The 18,215-nt window shown below is 71.3% G+C and overlaps 8 non-coding genes across 8 annotated transcripts; all 8 read right to left on the reverse strand.

Moving 5' to 3' along the window:
• Positions 1–1,870: 1,870 nt before the first annotated feature.
• On the reverse strand, positions 1,871–1,989 carry LOC133240735 (5S ribosomal RNA). The gene has a single exon (XR_009734337.1). It is a non-coding gene; the product is annotated as a 5S ribosomal RNA (ribosomal RNA).
• A 2,010-nt stretch (positions 1,990–3,999) lies between these two features.
• LOC133240736 (5S ribosomal RNA) lies at positions 4,000–4,118 on the reverse strand. The gene has a single exon (XR_009734338.1). It is a non-coding gene; the product is annotated as a 5S ribosomal RNA (ribosomal RNA).
• A 2,010-nt stretch (positions 4,119–6,128) lies between these two features.
• Positions 6,129–6,247, reverse strand: LOC133240738 (5S ribosomal RNA). The gene has a single exon (XR_009734340.1). It is a non-coding gene; the product is annotated as a 5S ribosomal RNA (ribosomal RNA).
• A 2,011-nt stretch (positions 6,248–8,258) lies between these two features.
• LOC133240739 (5S ribosomal RNA) lies at positions 8,259–8,377 on the reverse strand. Its single transcript, XR_009734341.1, has one exon. It is a non-coding gene; the product is annotated as a 5S ribosomal RNA (ribosomal RNA).
• Positions 8,378–10,389: 2,012 nt separating this feature from the next.
• LOC133240740 (5S ribosomal RNA) lies at positions 10,390–10,508 on the reverse strand. Its single transcript, XR_009734342.1, has one exon. It is a non-coding gene; the product is annotated as a 5S ribosomal RNA (ribosomal RNA).
• Positions 10,509–12,520: 2,012 nt separating this feature from the next.
• LOC133240741 (5S ribosomal RNA) lies at positions 12,521–12,639 on the reverse strand. Its single transcript, XR_009734343.1, has one exon. It is a non-coding gene; the product is annotated as a 5S ribosomal RNA (ribosomal RNA).
• Positions 12,640–14,650: 2,011 nt separating this feature from the next.
• Positions 14,651–14,769, reverse strand: LOC133240742 (5S ribosomal RNA). The gene has a single exon (XR_009734344.1). It is a non-coding gene; the product is annotated as a 5S ribosomal RNA (ribosomal RNA).
• A 2,015-nt stretch (positions 14,770–16,784) lies between these two features.
• Positions 16,785–16,903, reverse strand: LOC133240743 (5S ribosomal RNA). Its single transcript, XR_009734345.1, has one exon. It is a non-coding gene; the product is annotated as a 5S ribosomal RNA (ribosomal RNA).
• Positions 16,904–18,215: the final 1,312 nt, after the last annotated feature.

Below are 18,215 nucleotides of genomic sequence, written 5' to 3' on the forward strand. Positions count from 1 at the left end.
GCGGCCGTGTGGCCGGCCGACGCCGCTCCGCCCCCCGCACACCGCCACCCCCGGCCAGCACCCGCCTGGCCCGGCCCGGGGACCACGGGGCTTCCGGGACCCGGGACCCTGGACCCGGAGCAGCCGGCCCGGCATGCCTGCGGCGGATCGGGCGTGGGGTGGGGTGGGGTGGGGTGAGGGGCGCGGAGGGGTGAGGCGGGGCGGAGGTCTTGGCGCTCTCCCACCCTGGGACCCTCCAGGCCCGGCCCCGCTCGGAGGCCGCCGCCCCCCTCCGCCACCTCTCCCCCCTCCCCGCCCCGCCTCCCCTCCCCCCCCCCCCCCACCCCACCAAGGCCTTCGCTGCTCAGGGCCACGTGGCCCCGGAGCTCTCTGGCTTCGGGGCCCGCTGGGGCCCGCGGTCCTCTGAGCCTCCCGCGGGCCTGTGCGCAGCCCAGCCGTGGCCCTGAGCGCCCATCCTGCCCGGCACCTGCCCGGTGCCCAAAGCCACCTGGAGCCACCAGCGCGGTGAACCAAGAGCTCGTCCGCCCCGCCCCTTCGCCCTCCCGAGGCCCCCCTTGCCCCCACGCCGCCCTCCAAGCACAGGACCTTCCGGAGGGAGCAGACGAGCGACATGCAGGCACACGGACAGACACACAGACACTCGCAGGCACCCACGCCACGGGAGACAGCCGGCCGGCGCAAGCGCGGCAGCCAGGGCCACAGCCATAGCACCCGTGGGAGGCCGGGGGTCAGGAGAGACAGAGACAGAAAGAGATGAAGGTTCAGAGACACACTCCCAAGACGGCGCGAGGCAGATGCAGACAGACAGACAGACAGACAGACAGACACGAGCGCGCAGGCACACACGGGGAGGGAGAGACAGAGAGAGGGAGACACCGAGCGACTGACAGAGAGACGGAGAACGGGAGACGGACAGGGGACAGGGGATGGCATCCGCTCCGAGATAGACACACTGGCACAGACCGTGACACACCTCAGAGAGAGGCCGTGCGGCAGAAGCAGCTTCCCTAAGGGAGGGGGCGTCAGCCTTGGGCCGGCGGGCCCCGGCTGGACGCAGTGCCCTGGGGCTGGCAATCACCCGTGGGGACCCCCGGACTTCCTCGCATCCGAGGTCTCAAAGGTCCCCTTCGGCTTGGCCACCTACGGCGAGACCCAGCCCCCGCCCCCAGGCCAGAGGGTGAGTGCGGGAGAGTGTGTGTGTGAGTGTGTCGGTGGGCGACGGTGGGGTCTGGTCGACTGGGGGCCGGGGGGAACCCAGAATGGAGGGGACAGGGTGTGGCGGCCGGGGGTTTGGAAGTCTGTGTGGTCCTCTTGCTGTCTGTCTCTCTCTCTCCCTCTTTCTCCGTCTCCCTTACCCGTGGTCTCCGGCTCTCGACCTTTCTCGGCGGCGGTGGGGGGGTGTGTGTGTGTGCGTGACTGTTTTGTGTGTGTGTGTGTGAGTGTTGTGCGCGCGCGCCTGCGGGAGACCCAGCGGTTGCCTGCGAGGATGCGTCGAGGGGTGGGGCTGGGGACGGGCCGGGGGCTGCGGCTGCGGCGGGGGCTGGGGCCGGGGCCCCGCCCAGAAGTGCCTGAGGCCTGCCAAGGGAGCCCCAGACAGAGAGCACCCCCTCCACCCGCGCCCTCGCCGGTCCTCTGGTTTCCTGGAAGCCGAATGCGGAGGGGCTCGCGGGCCGCCCGGAGGCAACCCAGGTCTGCAGCGGGAGTCGGGGCCCCGGCCACCCACCCCGGGAGGGGCTGGAAGGCAGGCGACCGCTCTGAGCGCGGTGGGGTGCGAGGGGCCAGCGGCAGGTGGGGCTTGCGGGGGTGGGGGGCGGGCGCTAAAGGAGAGGGGAGGCAAAAGCAAAAAAAAGCAAAAAAAAAAGAAAAGAAAAGCCTACAGCACCCGGTATTCCCAGGCGGTCTCCCATCCAAGTACTAACCAGGCCCGACCCTGCTTAGCTTCCGAGATCAGACGAGATCGGGCGCGTTCAGGGTGGTATGGCCGTAGACGGGGCGGCTGCCGCCGGGCGCCCTAAGAGCCCTGCGCTGCGCCTGCCTTTCGCTCCGACCTGCCGCTCGGCCCAGCCGGCCGCAGCTCTCCACGGAGCGCGCGCTGCACTTGAGCTGCACGACCCGCGACCGGAGTCCCGGCGGCCGTGTGGCCGGCCGACGCCGCTCCGCCCCCCGCACACCGCCACCCCCGGCCAGCACCCGCCTGGCCCGGCCCGGGGACCACGGGGCTTCCGGGACCCGGGACCCTGGACCCGGAGCAGCCGGCCCGGCATGCCTGCGGCGGATCGGGCGTGGGGTGGGGTGGGGTGGGGTGAGGGGCGCGGAGGGGTGAGGCGGGGCGGAGGTCTTGGCGCTCTCCCACCCTGGGACCCTCCAGGCCCGGCCCCGCTCGGAGGCCGCCGCCCCCCTCCGCCACCTCTCCCCCTCCCCGCCCCGCCTCCCCTCCCCCCCCCCCCCCCACCCCACCAAGGCCTTCGCTGCTCAGGGCCACGTGGCCCCGGAGCTCTCTGGCTTCGGGGCCCGCTGGGGCCCGCGGTCCTCTGAGCCTCCCGCGGGCCTGTGCGCAGCCCAGCCGTGGCCCTGAGCGCCCATCCTGCCCGGCACCTGCCCGGTGCCCAAAGCCACCTGGAGCCACCAGCGCGGTGAACCAAGAGCTCGTCCGCCCCGCCCCTTCGCCCTCCCGAGGCCCCCCTTGCCCCCACGCCGCCCTCCAAGCACAGGACCTTCCGGAGGGAGCAGACGAGCGACATGCAGGCACACGGACAGACACACAGACACTCGCAGGCACCCACGCCACGGGAGACAGCCGGCCGGCGCAAGCGCGGCAGCCAGGGCCACAGCCATAGCACCCGTGGGAGGCCGGGGGTCAGGAGAGACAGAGACAGAAAGAGATGAAGGTTCAGAGACACACTCCCAAGACGGCGCGAGGCAGATGCAGACAGACAGACAGACAGACAGACAGACACGAGCGCGCAGGCACACACGGGGAGGGAGAGACAGAGAGAGGGAGACACCGAGCGACTGACAGAGAGACGGAGAACGGGAGACGGACAGGGGACAGGGGATGGCATCCGCTCCGAGATAGACACACTGGCACAGACCGTGACACACCTCAGAGAGAGGCCGTGCGGCAGAAGCAGCTTCCCTAAGGGAGGGGGCGTCAGCCTTGGGCCGGCGGGCCCCGGCTGGACGCAGTGCCCTGGGGCTGGCAATCACCCGTGGGGACCCCCGGACTTCCTCGCATCCGAGGTCTCAAAGGTCCCCTTCGGCTTGGCCACCTACGGCGAGACCCAGCCCCCGCCCCCAGGCCAGAGGGTGAGTGCGGGAGAGTGTGTGTGTGAGTGTGTCGGTGGGCGACGGTGGGGTCTGGTCGACTGGGGGCCGGGGGGAACCCAGAATGGAGGGGACAGGGTGTGGCGGCCGGGGGTTTGGAAGTCTGTGTGGTCCTCTTGCTGTCTGTCTCTCTCTCTCCCTCTTTCTCCGTCTCCCTTACCCGTGGTCTCCGGCTCTCGACCTTTCTCGGCGGCGGTGGGGGGGTGTGTGTGTGTGCGTGACTGTTTTGTGTGTGTGTGTGTGAGTGTTGTGCGCGCGCGCCTGCGGGAGACCCAGCGGTTGCCTGCGAGGATGCGTCGAGGGGTGGGGCTGGGGACGGGCCGGGGGCTGCGGCTGCGGCGGGGGCTGGGGCCGGGGCCCCGCCCAGAAGTGCCTGAGGCCTGCCAAGGGAGCCCCAGACAGAGAGCACCCCCTCCACCCGCGCCCTCGCCGGTCCTCTGGTTTCCTGGAAGCCGAATGCGGAGGGGCTCGCGGGCCGCCCGGAGGCAACCCAGGTCTGCAGCGGGAGTCGGGGCCCCGGCCACCCACCCCGGGAGGGGCTGGAAGGCAGGCGACCGCTCTGAGCGCGGTGGGGTGCGAGGGGCCAGCGGCAGGTGGGGCTTGCGGGGGTGGGGGGCGGGCGCTAAAGGAGAGGGGAGGCAAAAGCAAAAAAAAGCAAAAAAAAAAGAAAAGAAAAGCCTACAGCACCCGGTATTCCCAGGCGGTCTCCCATCCAAGTACTAACCAGGCCCGACCCTGCTTAGCTTCCGAGATCAGACGAGATCGGGCGCGTTCAGGGTGGTATGGCCGTAGACGGGGCGGCTGCCGCCGGGCGCCCTAAGAGCCCTGCGCTGCGCCTGCCTTTCGCTCCGACCTGCCGCTCGGCCCAGCCGGCCGCAGCTCTCCACGGAGCGCGCGCTGCACTTGAGCTGCACGACCCGCGACCGGAGTCCCGGCGGCCGTGTGGCCGGCCGACGCCGCTCCGCCCCCCGCACACCGCCACCCCCGGCCAGCACCCGCCTGGCCCGGCCCGGGGGACCACGGGGCTTCCGGGACCCGGGACCCTGGACCCGGAGCAGCCGGCCCGGCATGCCTGCGGCGGATCGGGCGTGGGGTGGGGTGGGGTGGGGTGAGGGGCGCGGAGGGGTGAGGCGGGGCGGAGGTCTTGGCGCTCTCCCACCCTGGGACCCTCCAGGCCCGGCCCCGCTCGGAGGCCGCCGCCCCCCTCCGCCACCTCTCCCCCCTCCCCGCCCCGCCTCCCCTCCCCCCCCCCCCCACCCCACCAAGGCCTTCGCTGCTCAGGGCCACGTGGCCCCGGAGCTCTCTGGCTTCGGGGCCCGCTGGGGCCCGCGGTCCTCTGAGCCTCCCGCGGGCCTGTGCGCAGCCCAGCCGTGGCCCTGAGCGCCCATCCTGCCCGGCACCTGCCCGGTGCCCAAAGCCACCTGGAGCCACCAGCGCGGTGAACCAAGAGCTCGTCCGCCCCGCCCCTTCGCCCTCCCGAGGCCCCCCTTGCCCCCACGCCGCCCTCCAAGCACAGGACCTTCCGGAGGGAGCAGACGAGCGACATGCAGGCACACGGACAGACACACAGACACTCGCAGGCACCCACGCCACGGGAGACAGCCGGCCGGCGCAAGCGCGGCAGCCAGGGCCACAGCCATAGCACCCGTGGGAGGCCGGGGGTCAGGAGAGACAGAGACAGAAAGAGATGAAGGTTCAGAGACACACTCCCAAGACGGCGCGAGGCAGATGCAGACAGACAGACAGACAGACAGACAGACACGAGCGCGCAGGCACACACGGGGAGGGAGAGACAGAGAGAGGGAGACACCGAGCGACTGACAGAGAGACGGAGAACGGGAGACGGACAGGGGACAGGGGATGGCATCCGCTCCGAGATAGACACACTGGCACAGACCGTGACACACCTCAGAGAGAGGCCGTGCGGCAGAAGCAGCTTCCCTAAGGGAGGGGGCGTCAGCCTTGGGCCGGCGGGCCCCGGCTGGACGCAGTGCCCTGGGGCTGGCAATCACCCGTGGGGACCCCCGGACTTCCTCGCATCCGAGGTCTCAAAGGTCCCCTTCGGCTTGGCCACCTACGGCGAGACCCAGCCCCCGCCCCCAGGCCAGAGGGTGAGTGCGGGAGAGTGTGTGTGTGAGTGTGTCGGTGGGCGACGGTGGGGTCTGGTCGACTGGGGGCCGGGGGGAACCCAGAATGGAGGGGACAGGGTGTGGCGGCCGGGGGTTTGGAAGTCTGTGTGGTCCTCTTGCTGTCTGTCTCTCTCTCTCCCTCTTTCTCCGTCTCCCTTACCCGTGGTCTCCGGCTCTCGACCTTTCTCGGCGGCGGTGGGGGGGTGTGTGTGTGTGCGTGACTGTTTTGTGTGTGTGTGTGTGAGTGTTGTGCGCGCGCGCCTGCGGGAGACCCAGCGGTTGCCTGCGAGGATGCGTCGAGGGGTGGGGCTGGGGACGGGCCGGGGGCTGCGGCTGCGGCGGGGGCTGGGGCCGGGGCCCCGCCCAGAAGTGCCTGAGGCCTGCCAAGGGAGCCCCAGACAGAGAGCACCCCCTCCACCCGCGCCCTCGCCGGTCCTCTGGTTTCCTGGAAGCCGAATGCGGAGGGGCTCGCGGGCCGCCCGGAGGCAACCCAGGTCTGCAGCGGGAGTCGGGGCCCCGGCCACCCACCCCGGGAGGGGCTGGAAGGCAGGCGACCGCTCTGAGCGCGGTGGGGTGCGAGGGGCCAGCGGCAGGTGGGGCTTGCGGGGGTGGGGGGCGGGCGCTAAAGGAGAGGGGAGGCAAAAGCAAAAAAAAGCAAAAAAAAAAGAAAAGAAAAGCCTACAGCACCCGGTATTCCCAGGCGGTCTCCCATCCAAGTACTAACCAGGCCCGACCCTGCTTAGCTTCCGAGATCAGACGAGATCGGGCGCGTTCAGGGTGGTATGGCCGTAGACGGGGCGGCTGCCGCCGGGCGCCCTAAGAGCCCTGCGCTGCGCCTGCCTTTCGCTCCGACCTGCCGCTCGGCCCAGCCGGCCGCAGCTCTCCACGGAGCGCGCGCTGCACTTGAGCTGCACGACCCGCGACCGGAGTCCCGGCGGCCGTGTGGCCGGCCGACGCCGCTCCGCCCCCCGCACACCGCCACCCCCGGCCAGCACCCGCCTGGCCCGGCCCGGGGACCACGGGGCTTCCGGGACCCGGGACCCTGGACCCGGAGCAGCCGGCCCGGCATGCCTGCGGCGGATCGGGCGTGGGGTGGGGTGGGGTGGGGTGAGGGGCGCGGAGGGGTGAGGCGGGGCGGAGGTCTTGGCGCTCTCCCACCCTGGGACCCTCCAGGCCCGGCCCCGCTCGGAGGCCGCCGCCCCCCTCCGCCACCTCTCCCCCCTCCCCGCCCCGCCTCCCCTCCCCCCCCCCCCCCCACCCCACCAAGGCCTTCGCTGCTCAGGGCCACGTGGCCCCGGAGCTCTCTGGCTTCGGGGCCCGCTGGGGCCCGCGGTCCTCTGAGCCTCCCGCGGGCCTGTGCGCAGCCCAGCCGTGGCCCTGAGCGCCCATCCTGCCCGGCACCTGCCCGGTGCCCAAAGCCACCTGGAGCCACCAGCGCGGTGAACCAAGAGCTCGTCCGCCCCGCCCCTTCGCCCTCCCGAGGCCCCCCTTGCCCCCACGCCGCCCTCCAAGCACAGGACCTTCCGGAGGGAGCAGACGAGCGACATGCAGGCACACGGACAGACACACAGACACTCGCAGGCACCCACGCCACGGGAGACAGCCGGCCGGCGCAAGCGCGGCAGCCAGGGCCACAGCCATAGCACCCGTGGGAGGCCGGGGGTCAGGAGAGACAGAGACAGAAAGAGATGAAGGTTCAGAGACACACTCCCAAGACGGCGCGAGGCAGATGCAGACAGACAGACAGACAGACAGACAGACACGAGCGCGCAGGCACACACGGGGAGGGAGAGACAGAGAGAGGGAGACACCGAGCGACTGACAGAGAGACGGAGAACGGGAGACGGACAGGGGACAGGGGATGGCATCCGCTCCGAGATAGACACACTGGCACAGACCGTGACACACCTCAGAGAGAGGCCGTGCGGCAGAAGCAGCTTCCCTAAGGGAGGGGGCGTCAGCCTTGGGCCGGCGGGCCCCGGCTGGACGCAGTGCCCTGGGGCTGGCAATCACCCGTGGGGACCCCCGGACTTCCTCGCATCCGAGGTCTCAAAGGTCCCCTTCGGCTTGGCCACCTACGGCGAGACCCAGCCCCCGCCCCCAGGCCAGAGGGTGAGTGCGGGAGAGTGTGTGTGTGAGTGTGTCGGTGGGCGACGGTGGGGTCTGGTCGACTGGGGGCCGGGGGGAACCCAGAATGGAGGGGACAGGGTGTGGCGGCCGGGGGTTTGGAAGTCTGTGTGGTCCTCTTGCTGTCTGTCTCTCTCTCTCCCTCTTTCTCCGTCTCCCTTACCCGTGGTCTCCGGCTCTCGACCTTTCTCGGCGGCGGTGGGGGGGTGTGTGTGTGTGCGTGACTGTTTTGTGTGTGTGTGTGTGAGTGTTGTGCGCGCGCGCCTGCGGGAGACCCAGCGGTTGCCTGCGAGGATGCGTCGAGGGGTGGGGCTGGGGACGGGCCGGGGGCTGCGGCTGCGGCGGGGGCTGGGGCCGGGGCCCCGCCCAGAAGTGCCTGAGGCCTGCCAAGGGAGCCCCAGACAGAGAGCACCCCCTCCACCCGCGCCCTCGCCGGTCCTCTGGTTTCCTGGAAGCCGAATGCGGAGGGGCTCGCGGGCCGCCCGGAGGCAACCCAGGTCTGCAGCGGGAGTCGGGGCCCCGGCCACCCACCCCGGGAGGGGCTGGAAGGCAGGCGACCGCTCTGAGCGCGGTGGGGTGCGAGGGGCCAGCGGCAGGTGGGGCTTGCGGGGGTGGGGGGCGGGCGCTAAAGGAGAGGGGAGGCAAAAGCAAAAAAAAGCAAAAAAAAAAGAAAAGAAAAGCCTACAGCACCCGGTATTCCCAGGCGGTCTCCCATCCAAGTACTAACCAGGCCCGACCCTGCTTAGCTTCCGAGATCAGACGAGATCGGGCGCGTTCAGGGTGGTATGGCCGTAGACGGGGCGGCTGCCGCCGGGCGCCCTAAGAGCCCTGCGCTGCGCCTGCCTTTCGCTCCGACCTGCCGCTCGGCCCAGCCGGCCGCAGCTCTCCACGGAGCGCGCGCTGCACTTGAGCTGCACGACCCGCGACCGGAGTCCCGGCGGCCGTGTGGCCGGCCGACGCCGCTCCGCCCCCCGCACACCGCCACCCCCGGCCAGCACCCGCCTGGCCCGGCCCGGGGACCACGGGGCTTCCGGGACCCGGGACCCTGGACCCGGAGCAGCCGGCCCGGCATGCCTGCGGCGGATCGGGCGTGGGGTGGGGTGGGGTGGGGTGAGGGGCGCGGAGGGGTGAGGCGGGGCGGAGGTCTTGGCGCTCTCCCACCCTGGGACCCTCCAGGCCCGGCCCCGCTCGGAGGCCGCCGCCCCCCTCCGCCACCTCTCCCCCCTCCCCGCCCCGCCTCCCCTCCCCCCCCCCCCCCCCACCCCACCAAGGCCTTCGCTGCTCAGGGCCACGTGGCCCCGGAGCTCTCTGGCTTCGGGGCCCGCTGGGGCCCGCGGTCCTCTGAGCCTCCCGCGGGCCTGTGCGCAGCCCAGCCGTGGCCCTGAGCGCCCATCCTGCCCGGCACCTGCCCGGTGCCCAAAGCCACCTGGAGCCACCAGCGCGGTGAACCAAGAGCTCGTCCGCCCCGCCCCTTCGCCCTCCCGAGGCCCCCCTTGCCCCCACGCCGCCCTCCAAGCACAGGACCTTCCGGAGGGAGCAGACGAGCGACATGCAGGCACACGGACAGACACACAGACACTCGCAGGCACCCACGCCACGGGAGACAGCCGGCCGGCGCAAGCGCGGCAGCCAGGGCCACAGCCATAGCACCCGTGGGAGGCCGGGGGTCAGGAGAGACAGAGACAGAAAGAGATGAAGGTTCAGAGACACACTCCCAAGACGGCGCGAGGCAGATGCAGACAGACAGACAGACAGACAGACAGACACGAGCGCGCAGGCACACACGGGGAGGGAGAGACAGAGAGAGGGAGACACCGAGCGACTGACAGAGAGACGGAGAACGGGAGACGGACAGGGGACAGGGGATGGCATCCGCTCCGAGATAGACACACTGGCACAGACCGTGACACACCTCAGAGAGAGGCCGTGCGGCAGAAGCAGCTTCCCTAAGGGAGGGGGCGTCAGCCTTGGGCCGGCGGGCCCCGGCTGGACGCAGTGCCCTGGGGCTGGCAATCACCCGTGGGGACCCCCGGACTTCCTCGCATCCGAGGTCTCAAAGGTCCCCTTCGGCTTGGCCACCTACGGCGAGACCCAGCCCCCGCCCCCAGGCCAGAGGGTGAGTGCGGGAGAGTGTGTGTGTGAGTGTGTCGGTGGGCGACGGTGGGGTCTGGTCGACTGGGGGCCGGGGGGAACCCAGAATGGAGGGGACAGGGTGTGGCGGCCGGGGGTTTGGAAGTCTGTGTGGTCCTCTTGCTGTCTGTCTCTCTCTCTCCCTCTTTCTCCGTCTCCCTTACCCGTGGTCTCCGGCTCTCGACCTTTCTCGGCGGCGGTGGGGGGGTGTGTGTGTGTGCGTGACTGTTTTGTGTGTGTGTGTGTGAGTGTTGTGCGCGCGCGCCTGCGGGAGACCCAGCGGTTGCCTGCGAGGATGCGTCGAGGGGTGGGGCTGGGGACGGGCCGGGGGCTGCGGCTGCGGCGGGGGCTGGGGCCGGGGCCCCGCCCAGAAGTGCCTGAGGCCTGCCAAGGGAGCCCCAGACAGAGAGCACCCCCTCCACCCGCGCCCTCGCCGGTCCTCTGGTTTCCTGGAAGCCGAATGCGGAGGGGCTCGCGGGCCGCCCGGAGGCAACCCAGGTCTGCAGCGGGAGTCGGGGCCCCGGCCACCCACCCCGGGAGGGGCTGGAAGGCAGGCGACCGCTCTGAGCGCGGTGGGGTGCGAGGGGCCAGCGGCAGGTGGGGCTTGCGGGGGTGGGGGGCGGGCGCTAAAGGAGAGGGGAGGCAAAAGCAAAAAAAAGCAAAAAAAAAAGAAAAGAAAAGCCTACAGCACCCGGTATTCCCAGGCGGTCTCCCATCCAAGTACTAACCAGGCCCGACCCTGCTTAGCTTCCGAGATCAGACGAGATCGGGCGCGTTCAGGGTGGTATGGCCGTAGACGGGGCGGCTGCCGCCGGGCGCCCTAAGAGCCCTGCGCTGCGCCTGCCTTTCGCTCCGACCTGCCGCTCGGCCCAGCCGGCCGCAGCTCTCCACGGAGCGCGCGCTGCACTTGAGCTGCACGACCCGCGACCGGAGTCCCGGCGGCCGTGTGGCCGGCCGACGCCGCTCCGCCCCCCGCACACCGCCACCCCCGGCCAGCACCCGCCTGGCCCGGCCCGGGGACCACGGGGCTTCCGGGACCCGGGACCCTGGACCCGGAGCAGCCGGCCCGGCATGCCTGCGGCGGATCGGGCGTGGGGTGGGGTGGGGTGGGGTGAGGGGCGCGGAGGGGTGAGGCGGGGCGGAGGTCTTGGCGCTCTCCCACCCTGGGACCCTCCAGGCCCGGCCCCGCTCGGAGGCCGCCGCCCCCCTCCGCCACCTCTCCCCCCTCCCCGCCCCGCCTCCCCTCCCCCCTCGCCCCCCACCCCACCAAGGCCTTCGCTGCTCAGGGCCACGTGGCCCCGGAGCTCTCTGGCTTCGGGGCCCGCTGGGGCCCGCGGTCCTCTGAGCCTCCCGCGGGCCTGTGCGCAGCCCAGCCGTGGCCCTGAGCGCCCATCCTGCCCGGCACCTGCCCGGTGCCCAAAGCCACCTGGAGCCACCAGCGCGGTGAACCAAGAGCTCGTCCGCCCCGCCCCTTCGCCCTCCCGAGGCCCCCCTTGCCCCCACGCCGCCCTCCAAGCACAGGACCTTCCGGAGGGAGCAGACGAGCGACATGCAGGCACACGGACAGACACACAGACACTCGCAGGCACCCACGCCACGGGAGACAGCCGGCCGGCGCAAGCGCGGCAGCCAGGGCCACAGCCATAGCACCCGTGGGAGGCCGGGGGTCAGGAGAGACAGAGACAGAAAGAGATGAAGGTTCAGAGACACACTCCCAAGACGGCGCGAGGCAGATGCAGACAGACAGACAGACAGACAGACAGACACGAGCGCGCAGGCACACACGGGGAGGGAGAGACAGAGAGAGGGAGACACCGAGCGACTGACAGAGAGACGGAGAACGGGAGACGGACAGGGGACAGGGGATGGCATCCGCTCCGAGATAGACACACTGGCACAGACCGTGACACACCTCAGAGAGAGGCCGTGCGGCAGAAGCAGCTTCCCTAAGGGAGGGGGCGTCAGCCTTGGGCCGGCGGGCCCCGGCTGGACGCAGTGCCCTGGGGCTGGCAATCACCCGTGGGGACCCCCGGACTTCCTCGCATCCGAGGTCTCAAAGGTCCCCTTCGGCTTGGCCACCTACGGCGAGACCCAGCCCCCGCCCCCAGGCCAGAGGGTGAGTGCGGGAGAGTGTGTGTGTGAGTGTGTCGGTGGGCGACGGTGGGGTCTGGTCGACTGGGGGCCGGGGGGAACCCAGAATGGAGGGGACAGGGTGTGGCGGCCGGGGGTTTGGAAGTCTGTGTGGTCCTCTTGCTGTCTGTCTCTCTCTCTCCCTCTTTCTCCGTCTCCCTTACCCGTGGTCTCCGGCTCTCGACCTTTCTCGGCGGCGGTGGGGGGGTGTGTGTGTGTGCGTGACTGTTTTGTGTGTGTGTGTGTGAGTGTTGTGCGCGCGCGCCTGCGGGAGACCCAGCGGTTGCCTGCGAGGATGCGTCGAGGGGTGGGGCTGGGGACGGGCCGGGGGCTGCGGCTGCGGCGGGGGCTGGGGCCGGGGCCCCGCCCAGAAGTGCCTGAGGCCTGCCAAGGGAGCCCCAGACAGAGAGCACCCCCTCCACCCGCGCCCTCGCCGGTCCTCTGGTTTCCTGGAAGCCGAATGCGGAGGGGCTCGCGGGCCGCCCGGAGGCAACCCAGGTCTGCAGCGGGAGTCGGGGCCCCGGCCACCCACCCCGGGAGGGGCTGGAAGGCAGGCGACCGCTCTGAGCGCGGTGGGGTGCGAGGGGCCAGCGGCAGGTGGGGCTTGCGGGGGTGGGGGGCGGGCGCTAAAGGAGAGGGGAGGCAAAAGCAAAAAAAAGCAAAAAAAAAAAGAAAAGAAAAGCCTACAGCACCCGGTATTCCCAGGCGGTCTCCCATCCAAGTACTAACCAGGCCCGACCCTGCTTAGCTTCCGAGATCAGACGAGATCGGGCGCGTTCAGGGTGGTATGGCCGTAGACGGGGGCGGCTGCCGCCGGGCGCCCTAAGAGCCCTGCGCTGCGCCTGCCTTTCGCTCCGACCTGCCGCTCGGCCCAGCCGGCCGCAGCTCTCCACGGAGCGCGCGCTGCACTTGAGCTGCACGACCCGCGACCGGAGTCCCGGCGGCCGTGTGGCCGGCCGACGCCGCTCCGCCCCCCGCACACCGCCACCCCCGGCCAGCACCCGCCTGGCCCGGCCCGGGGACCACGGGGCTTCCGGGACCCGGGACCCTGGACCCGGAGCAGCCGGCCCGGCATGCCTGCGGCGGATCGGGCGTGGGGTGGGGTGGGGTGGGGTGAGGGGCGCGGAGGGGTGAGGCGGGGCGGAGGTCTTGGCGCTCTCCCACCCTGGGACCCTCCAGGCCCGGCCCCGCTCGGAGGCCGCCGCCCCCCTCCGCCACCTCTCCCCCCTCCCCGCCCCGCCTCCCCTCCCCCCCCCCCCCCACCCCACCAAGGCCTTCGCTGCTCAGGGCCACGTGGCCCCGGAGCTCTCTGGCTTCGGGGCCCGCTGGGGCCCGCGGTCCTCTGAGCCTCCCGCGGGCCTGTGCGCAGCCCAGCCGTGGCCCTGAGCGCCCATCCTGCCCGGCACCTGCCCGGTGCCCAAAGCCACCTGGAGCCACCAGCGCGGTGAACCAAGAGCTCGTCCGCCCCGCCCCTTCGCCCTCCCGAGGCCCCCCTTGCCCCCACGCCGCCCTCCAAGCACAGGACCTTCCGGAGGGAGCAGACGAGCGACATGCAGGCACACGGACAGACACACAGACACTCGCAGGCACCCACGCCACGGGAGACAGCCGGCCGGCGCAAGCGCGGCAGCCAGGGCCACAGCCATAGCACCCGTGGGAGGCCGGGGGTCAGGAGAGACAGAGACAGAAAGAGATGAAGGTTCAGAGACACACTCCCAAGACGGCGCGAGGCAGATGCAGACAGACAGACAGACAGACAGACAGACACGAGCGCGCAGGCACACACGGGGAGGGAGAGACAGAGAGAGGGAGACACCGAGCGACTGACAGAGAGACGGAGAACGGGAGACGGACAGGGGACAGGGGATGGCATCCGCTCCGAGATAGACACACTGGCACAGACCGTGACACACCTCAGAGAGAGGCCGTGCGGCAGAAGCAGCTTCCCTAAGGGAGGGGGCGTCAGCCTTGGGCCGGCGGGCCCCGGCTGGACGCAGTGCCCTGGGGCTGGCAATCACCCGTGGGGACCCCCGGACTTCCTCGCATCCGAGGTCTCAAAGGTCCCCTTCGGCTTGGCCACCTACGGCGAGACCCAGCCCCCGCCCCCAGGCCAGAGGGTGAGTGCGGGAGAGTGTGTGTGTGAGTGTGTCGGTGGGCGACGGTGGGGTCTGGTCGACTGGGGGCCGGGGGGAACCCAGAATGGAGGGGACAGGGTGTGGCGGCCGGGGGTTTGGAAGTCTGTGTGGTCCTCTTGCTGTCTGTCTCTCTCTCTCCCTCTTTCTCCGTCTCCCTTACCCGTGGTCTCCGGCTCTCGACCTTTCTCGGCGGCGGTGGGGGGGTGTGTGTGTGTGCGTGACTGTTTTGTGTGTGTGTGTGTGAGTGTTGTGCGCGCGCGCCTGCGGGAGACCCAGCGGTTGCCTGCGAGGATGCGTCGAGGGGTGGGGCTGGGGACGGGCCGGGGGCTGCGGCTGCGGCGGGGGCTGGGGCCGGGGCCCCGCCCAGAAGTGCCTGAGGCCTGCCAAGGGAGCCCCAGACAGAGAGCACCCCCTCCACCCGCGCCCTCGCCGGTCCTCTGGTTTCCTGGAAGCCGAATGCGGAGGGGCTCGCGGGCCGCCCGGAGGCAACCCAGGTCTGCAGCGGGAGTCGGGGCCCCGGCCACCCACCCCGGGAGGGGCTGGAAGGCAGGCGACCGCTCTGAGCGCGGTGGGGTGCGAGGGGCCAGCGGCAGGTGGGGCTTGCGGGGGTGGGGGGCGGGCGCTAAAGGAGAGGGGAGGCAAAAGCAAAAAAAAGCAAAAAAAAAAGAAAAGAAAAGCCTACAGCACCCGGTATTCCCAGGCGGTCTCCCATCCAAGTACTAACCAGGCCCGACCCTGCTTAGCTTCCGAGATCAGACGAGATCGGGCGCGTTCAGGGTGGTATGGCCGTAGACGGGGGCGGCTGCCGCCGGGCGCCCTAAGAGCCCTGCGCTGCGCCTGCCTTTCGCTCCGACCTGCCGCTCGGCCCAGCCGGCCGCAGCTCTCCACGGAGCGCGCGCTGCACTTGAGCTGCACGACCCGCGACCGGAGTCCCGGCGGCCGTGTGGCCGGCCGACGCCGCTCCGCCCCCCGCACACCGCCACCCCCGGCCAGCACCCGCCTGGCCCGGCCCGGGGACCACGGGGCTTCCGGGACCCGGGACCCTGGACCCGGAGCAGCCGGCCCGGCATGCCTGCGGCGGATCGGGCGTGGGGTGGGGTGGGGTGGGGTGAGGGGCGCGGAGGGGTGAGGCGGGGCGGAGGTCTTGGCGCTCTCCCACCCTGGGACCCTCCAGGCCCGGCCCCGCTCGGAGGCCGCCGCCCCCCTCCGCCACCTCTCCCCCCTCCCCGCCCCGCCTCCCCTCCCCCCCTCGCCCCCCCCACCCCACCAAGGCCTTCGCTGCTCAGGGCCACGTGGCCCCGGAGCTCTCTGGCTTCGGGGCCCGCTGGGGCCCGCGGTCCTCTGAGCCTCCCGCGGGCCTGTGCGCAGCCCAGCCGTGGCCCTGAGCGCCCATCCTGCCCGGCACCTGCCCGGTGCCCAAAGCCACCTGGAGCCACCAGCGCGGTGAACCAAGAGCTCGTCCGCCCCGCCCCTTCGCCCTCCCGAGGCCCCCCTTGCCCCCACGCCGCCCTCCAAGCACAGGACCTTCCGGAGGGAGCAGACGAGCGACATGCAGGCACACGGACAGACACACAGACACTCGCAGGCACCCACGCCACGGGAGACAGCCGGCCGGCGCAAGCGCGGCAGCCAGGGCCACAGCCATAGCACCCGTGGGAGGCCGGGGGTCAGGAGAGACAGAGACAGAAAGAGATGAAGGTTCAGAGACACACTCCCAAGACGGCGCGAGGCAGATGCAGACAGACAGACAGACAGACAGACAGACACGAGCGCGCAGGCACACACGGGGAGGGAGAGACAGAGAGAGGGAGACACCGAGCGACTGACAGAGAGACGGAGAACGGGAGACGGACAGGGGACAGGGGATGGCATCCGCTCCGAGATAGACACACTGGCACAGACCGTGACACACCTCAGAGAGAGGCCGTGCGGCAGAAGCAGCTTCCCTAAGGGAGGGGGCGTCAGCCTTGGGCCGGCGGGCCCCGGCTGGACGCAGTGCCCTGGGGCTGGCAATCACCCGTGGGGACCCCCGGACTTCCTCGCATCCGAGGTCTCAAAGGTCCCCTTCGGCTTGGCCACCTACGGCGAGACCCAGCCCCCGCCCCCAGGCCAGAGGGTGAGTGCGGGAGAGTGTGTGTGTGAGTGTGTCGGTGGGCGACGGTGGGGTCTGGTCGACTGGGGGCCGGGGGGAACCCAGAATGGAGGGGACAGGGTGTGGCGGCCGGGGGTTTGGAAGTCTGTGTGGTCCTCTTGCTGTCTGTCTCTCTCTCTCCCTCTTTCTCCGTCTCCCTTACCCGTGGTCTCCGGCTCTCGACCTTTCTCGGCGGCGGTGGGGGGGTGTGTGTGTGTGCGTGACTGTTTTGTGTGTGTGTGTGTGAGTGTTGTGCGCGCGCGCCTGCGGGAGACCCAGCGGTTGCCTGCGAGGATGCGTCGAGGGGTGGGGCTGGGGACGGGCCGGGGGCTGCGGCTGCGGCGGGGGCTGGGGCCGGGGCCCCGCCCAGAAGTGCCTGAGGCCTGCCAAGGGAGCCCCAGACAGAGAGCACCCCCTCCACCCGCGCCCTCGCCGGTCCTCTGGTTTCCTGGAAGCCGAATGCGGAGGGGCTCGCGGGCCGCCCGGAGGCAACCCAGGTCTGCAGCGGGAGTCGGGGCCCCGGCCACCCACCCCGGGAGGGGCTGGAAGGCAGGCGACCGCTCTGAGCGCGGTGGGGTGCGAGGGGCCAGCGGCAGGTGGGGCTTGCGGGGGTGGGGGGCGGGCGCTAAAGGAGAGGGGAGGCAAAAGCAAAAAAAAGCAAAAAAAAAAGAAAAGAAAAGCCTACAGCACCCGGTATTCCCAGGCGGTCTCCCATCCAAGTACTAACCAGGCCCGACCCTGCTTAGCTTCCGAGATCAGACGAGATCGGGCGCGTTCAGGGTGGTATGGCCGTAGACGGGGCGGCTGCCGCCGGGCGCCCTAAGAGCCCTGCGCTGCGCCTGCCTTTCGCTCCGACCTGCCGCTCGGCCCAGCCGGCCGCAGCTCTCCACGGAGCGCGCGCTGCACTTGAGCTGCACGACCCGCGACCGGAGTCCCGGCGGCCGTGTGGCCGGCCGACGCCGCTCCGCCCCCCGCACACCGCCACCCCCGGCCAGCACCCGCCTGGCCCGGCCCGGGGGACCACGGGGCTTCCGGGACCCGGGACCCTGGACCCGGAGCAGCCGGCCCGGCATGCCTGCGGCGGATCGGGCGTGGGGTGGGGTGGGGTGGGGTGAGGGGCGCGGAGGGGTGAGGCGGGGCGGAGGTCTTGGCGCTCTCCCACCCTGGGACCCTCCAGGCCCGGCCCCGCTCGGAGGCCGCCGCCCCCCTCCGCCACCTCTCCCCCCTCCCCGCCCCGCCTCCCCTCCCCCCCTCGCCCCCCCCACCCCACCAAGGCCTTCGCTGCTCAGGGCCACGTGGCCCCGGAGCTCTCTGGCTTCGGGGCCCGCTGGGGCCCGCGGTCCTCTGAGCCTCCCGCGGGCCTGTGCGCAGCCCAGCCGTGGCCCTGAGCGCCCATCCTGCCCGGCACCTGCCCGGTGCCCAAAGCCACCTGGAGCCACCAGCGCGGTGAACCAAGAGCTCGTCCGCCCCGCCCCTTCGCCCTCCCGAGGCCCCCCTTGCCCCCACGCCGCCCTCCAAGCACAGGACCTTCCGGAGGGAGCAGACGAGCGACATGCAGGCACACGGACAGACACACAGACACTCGCAGGCACCCACGCCACGGGAGACAGCCGGCCGGCGCAAGCGCGGCAGCCAGGGCCACAGCCATAGCACCCGTGGGAGGCCGGGGGTCAGGAGAGACAGAGACAGAAAGAGATGAAGGTTCAGAGACACACTCCCAAGACGGCGCGAGGCAGATGCAGACAGACAGACAGACAGACAGACAGACACGAGCGCGCAGGCACACACGGGGAGGGAGAGACAGAGAGAGGGAGACACCGAGCGACTGACAGAGAGACGGAGAACGGGAGACGGACAGGGGACAGGGGATGGCATCCGCTCCGAGATAGACACACTGGCACAGACCGTGACACACCTCAGAGAGAGGCCGTGCGGCAGAAGCAGCTTCCCTAAGGGAGGGGGCGTCAGCCTTGGGCCGGCGGGCCCCGGCTGGACGCAGTGCCCTGGGGCTGGCAATCACCCGTGGGGACCCCCGGACTTCCTCGCATCCGAGGTCTCAAAGGTCCCCTTCGGCTTGGCCACCTACGGCGAGACCCAGCCCCCGCCCCC

This window comes from Bos javanicus, chromosome 28 (genome assembly GCF_032452875.1).
Source record: "Bos javanicus breed banteng chromosome 28, ARS-OSU_banteng_1.0, whole genome shotgun sequence".
NCBI lineage: Eukaryota > Metazoa > Chordata > Mammalia > Artiodactyla > Bovidae > Bos > Bos javanicus.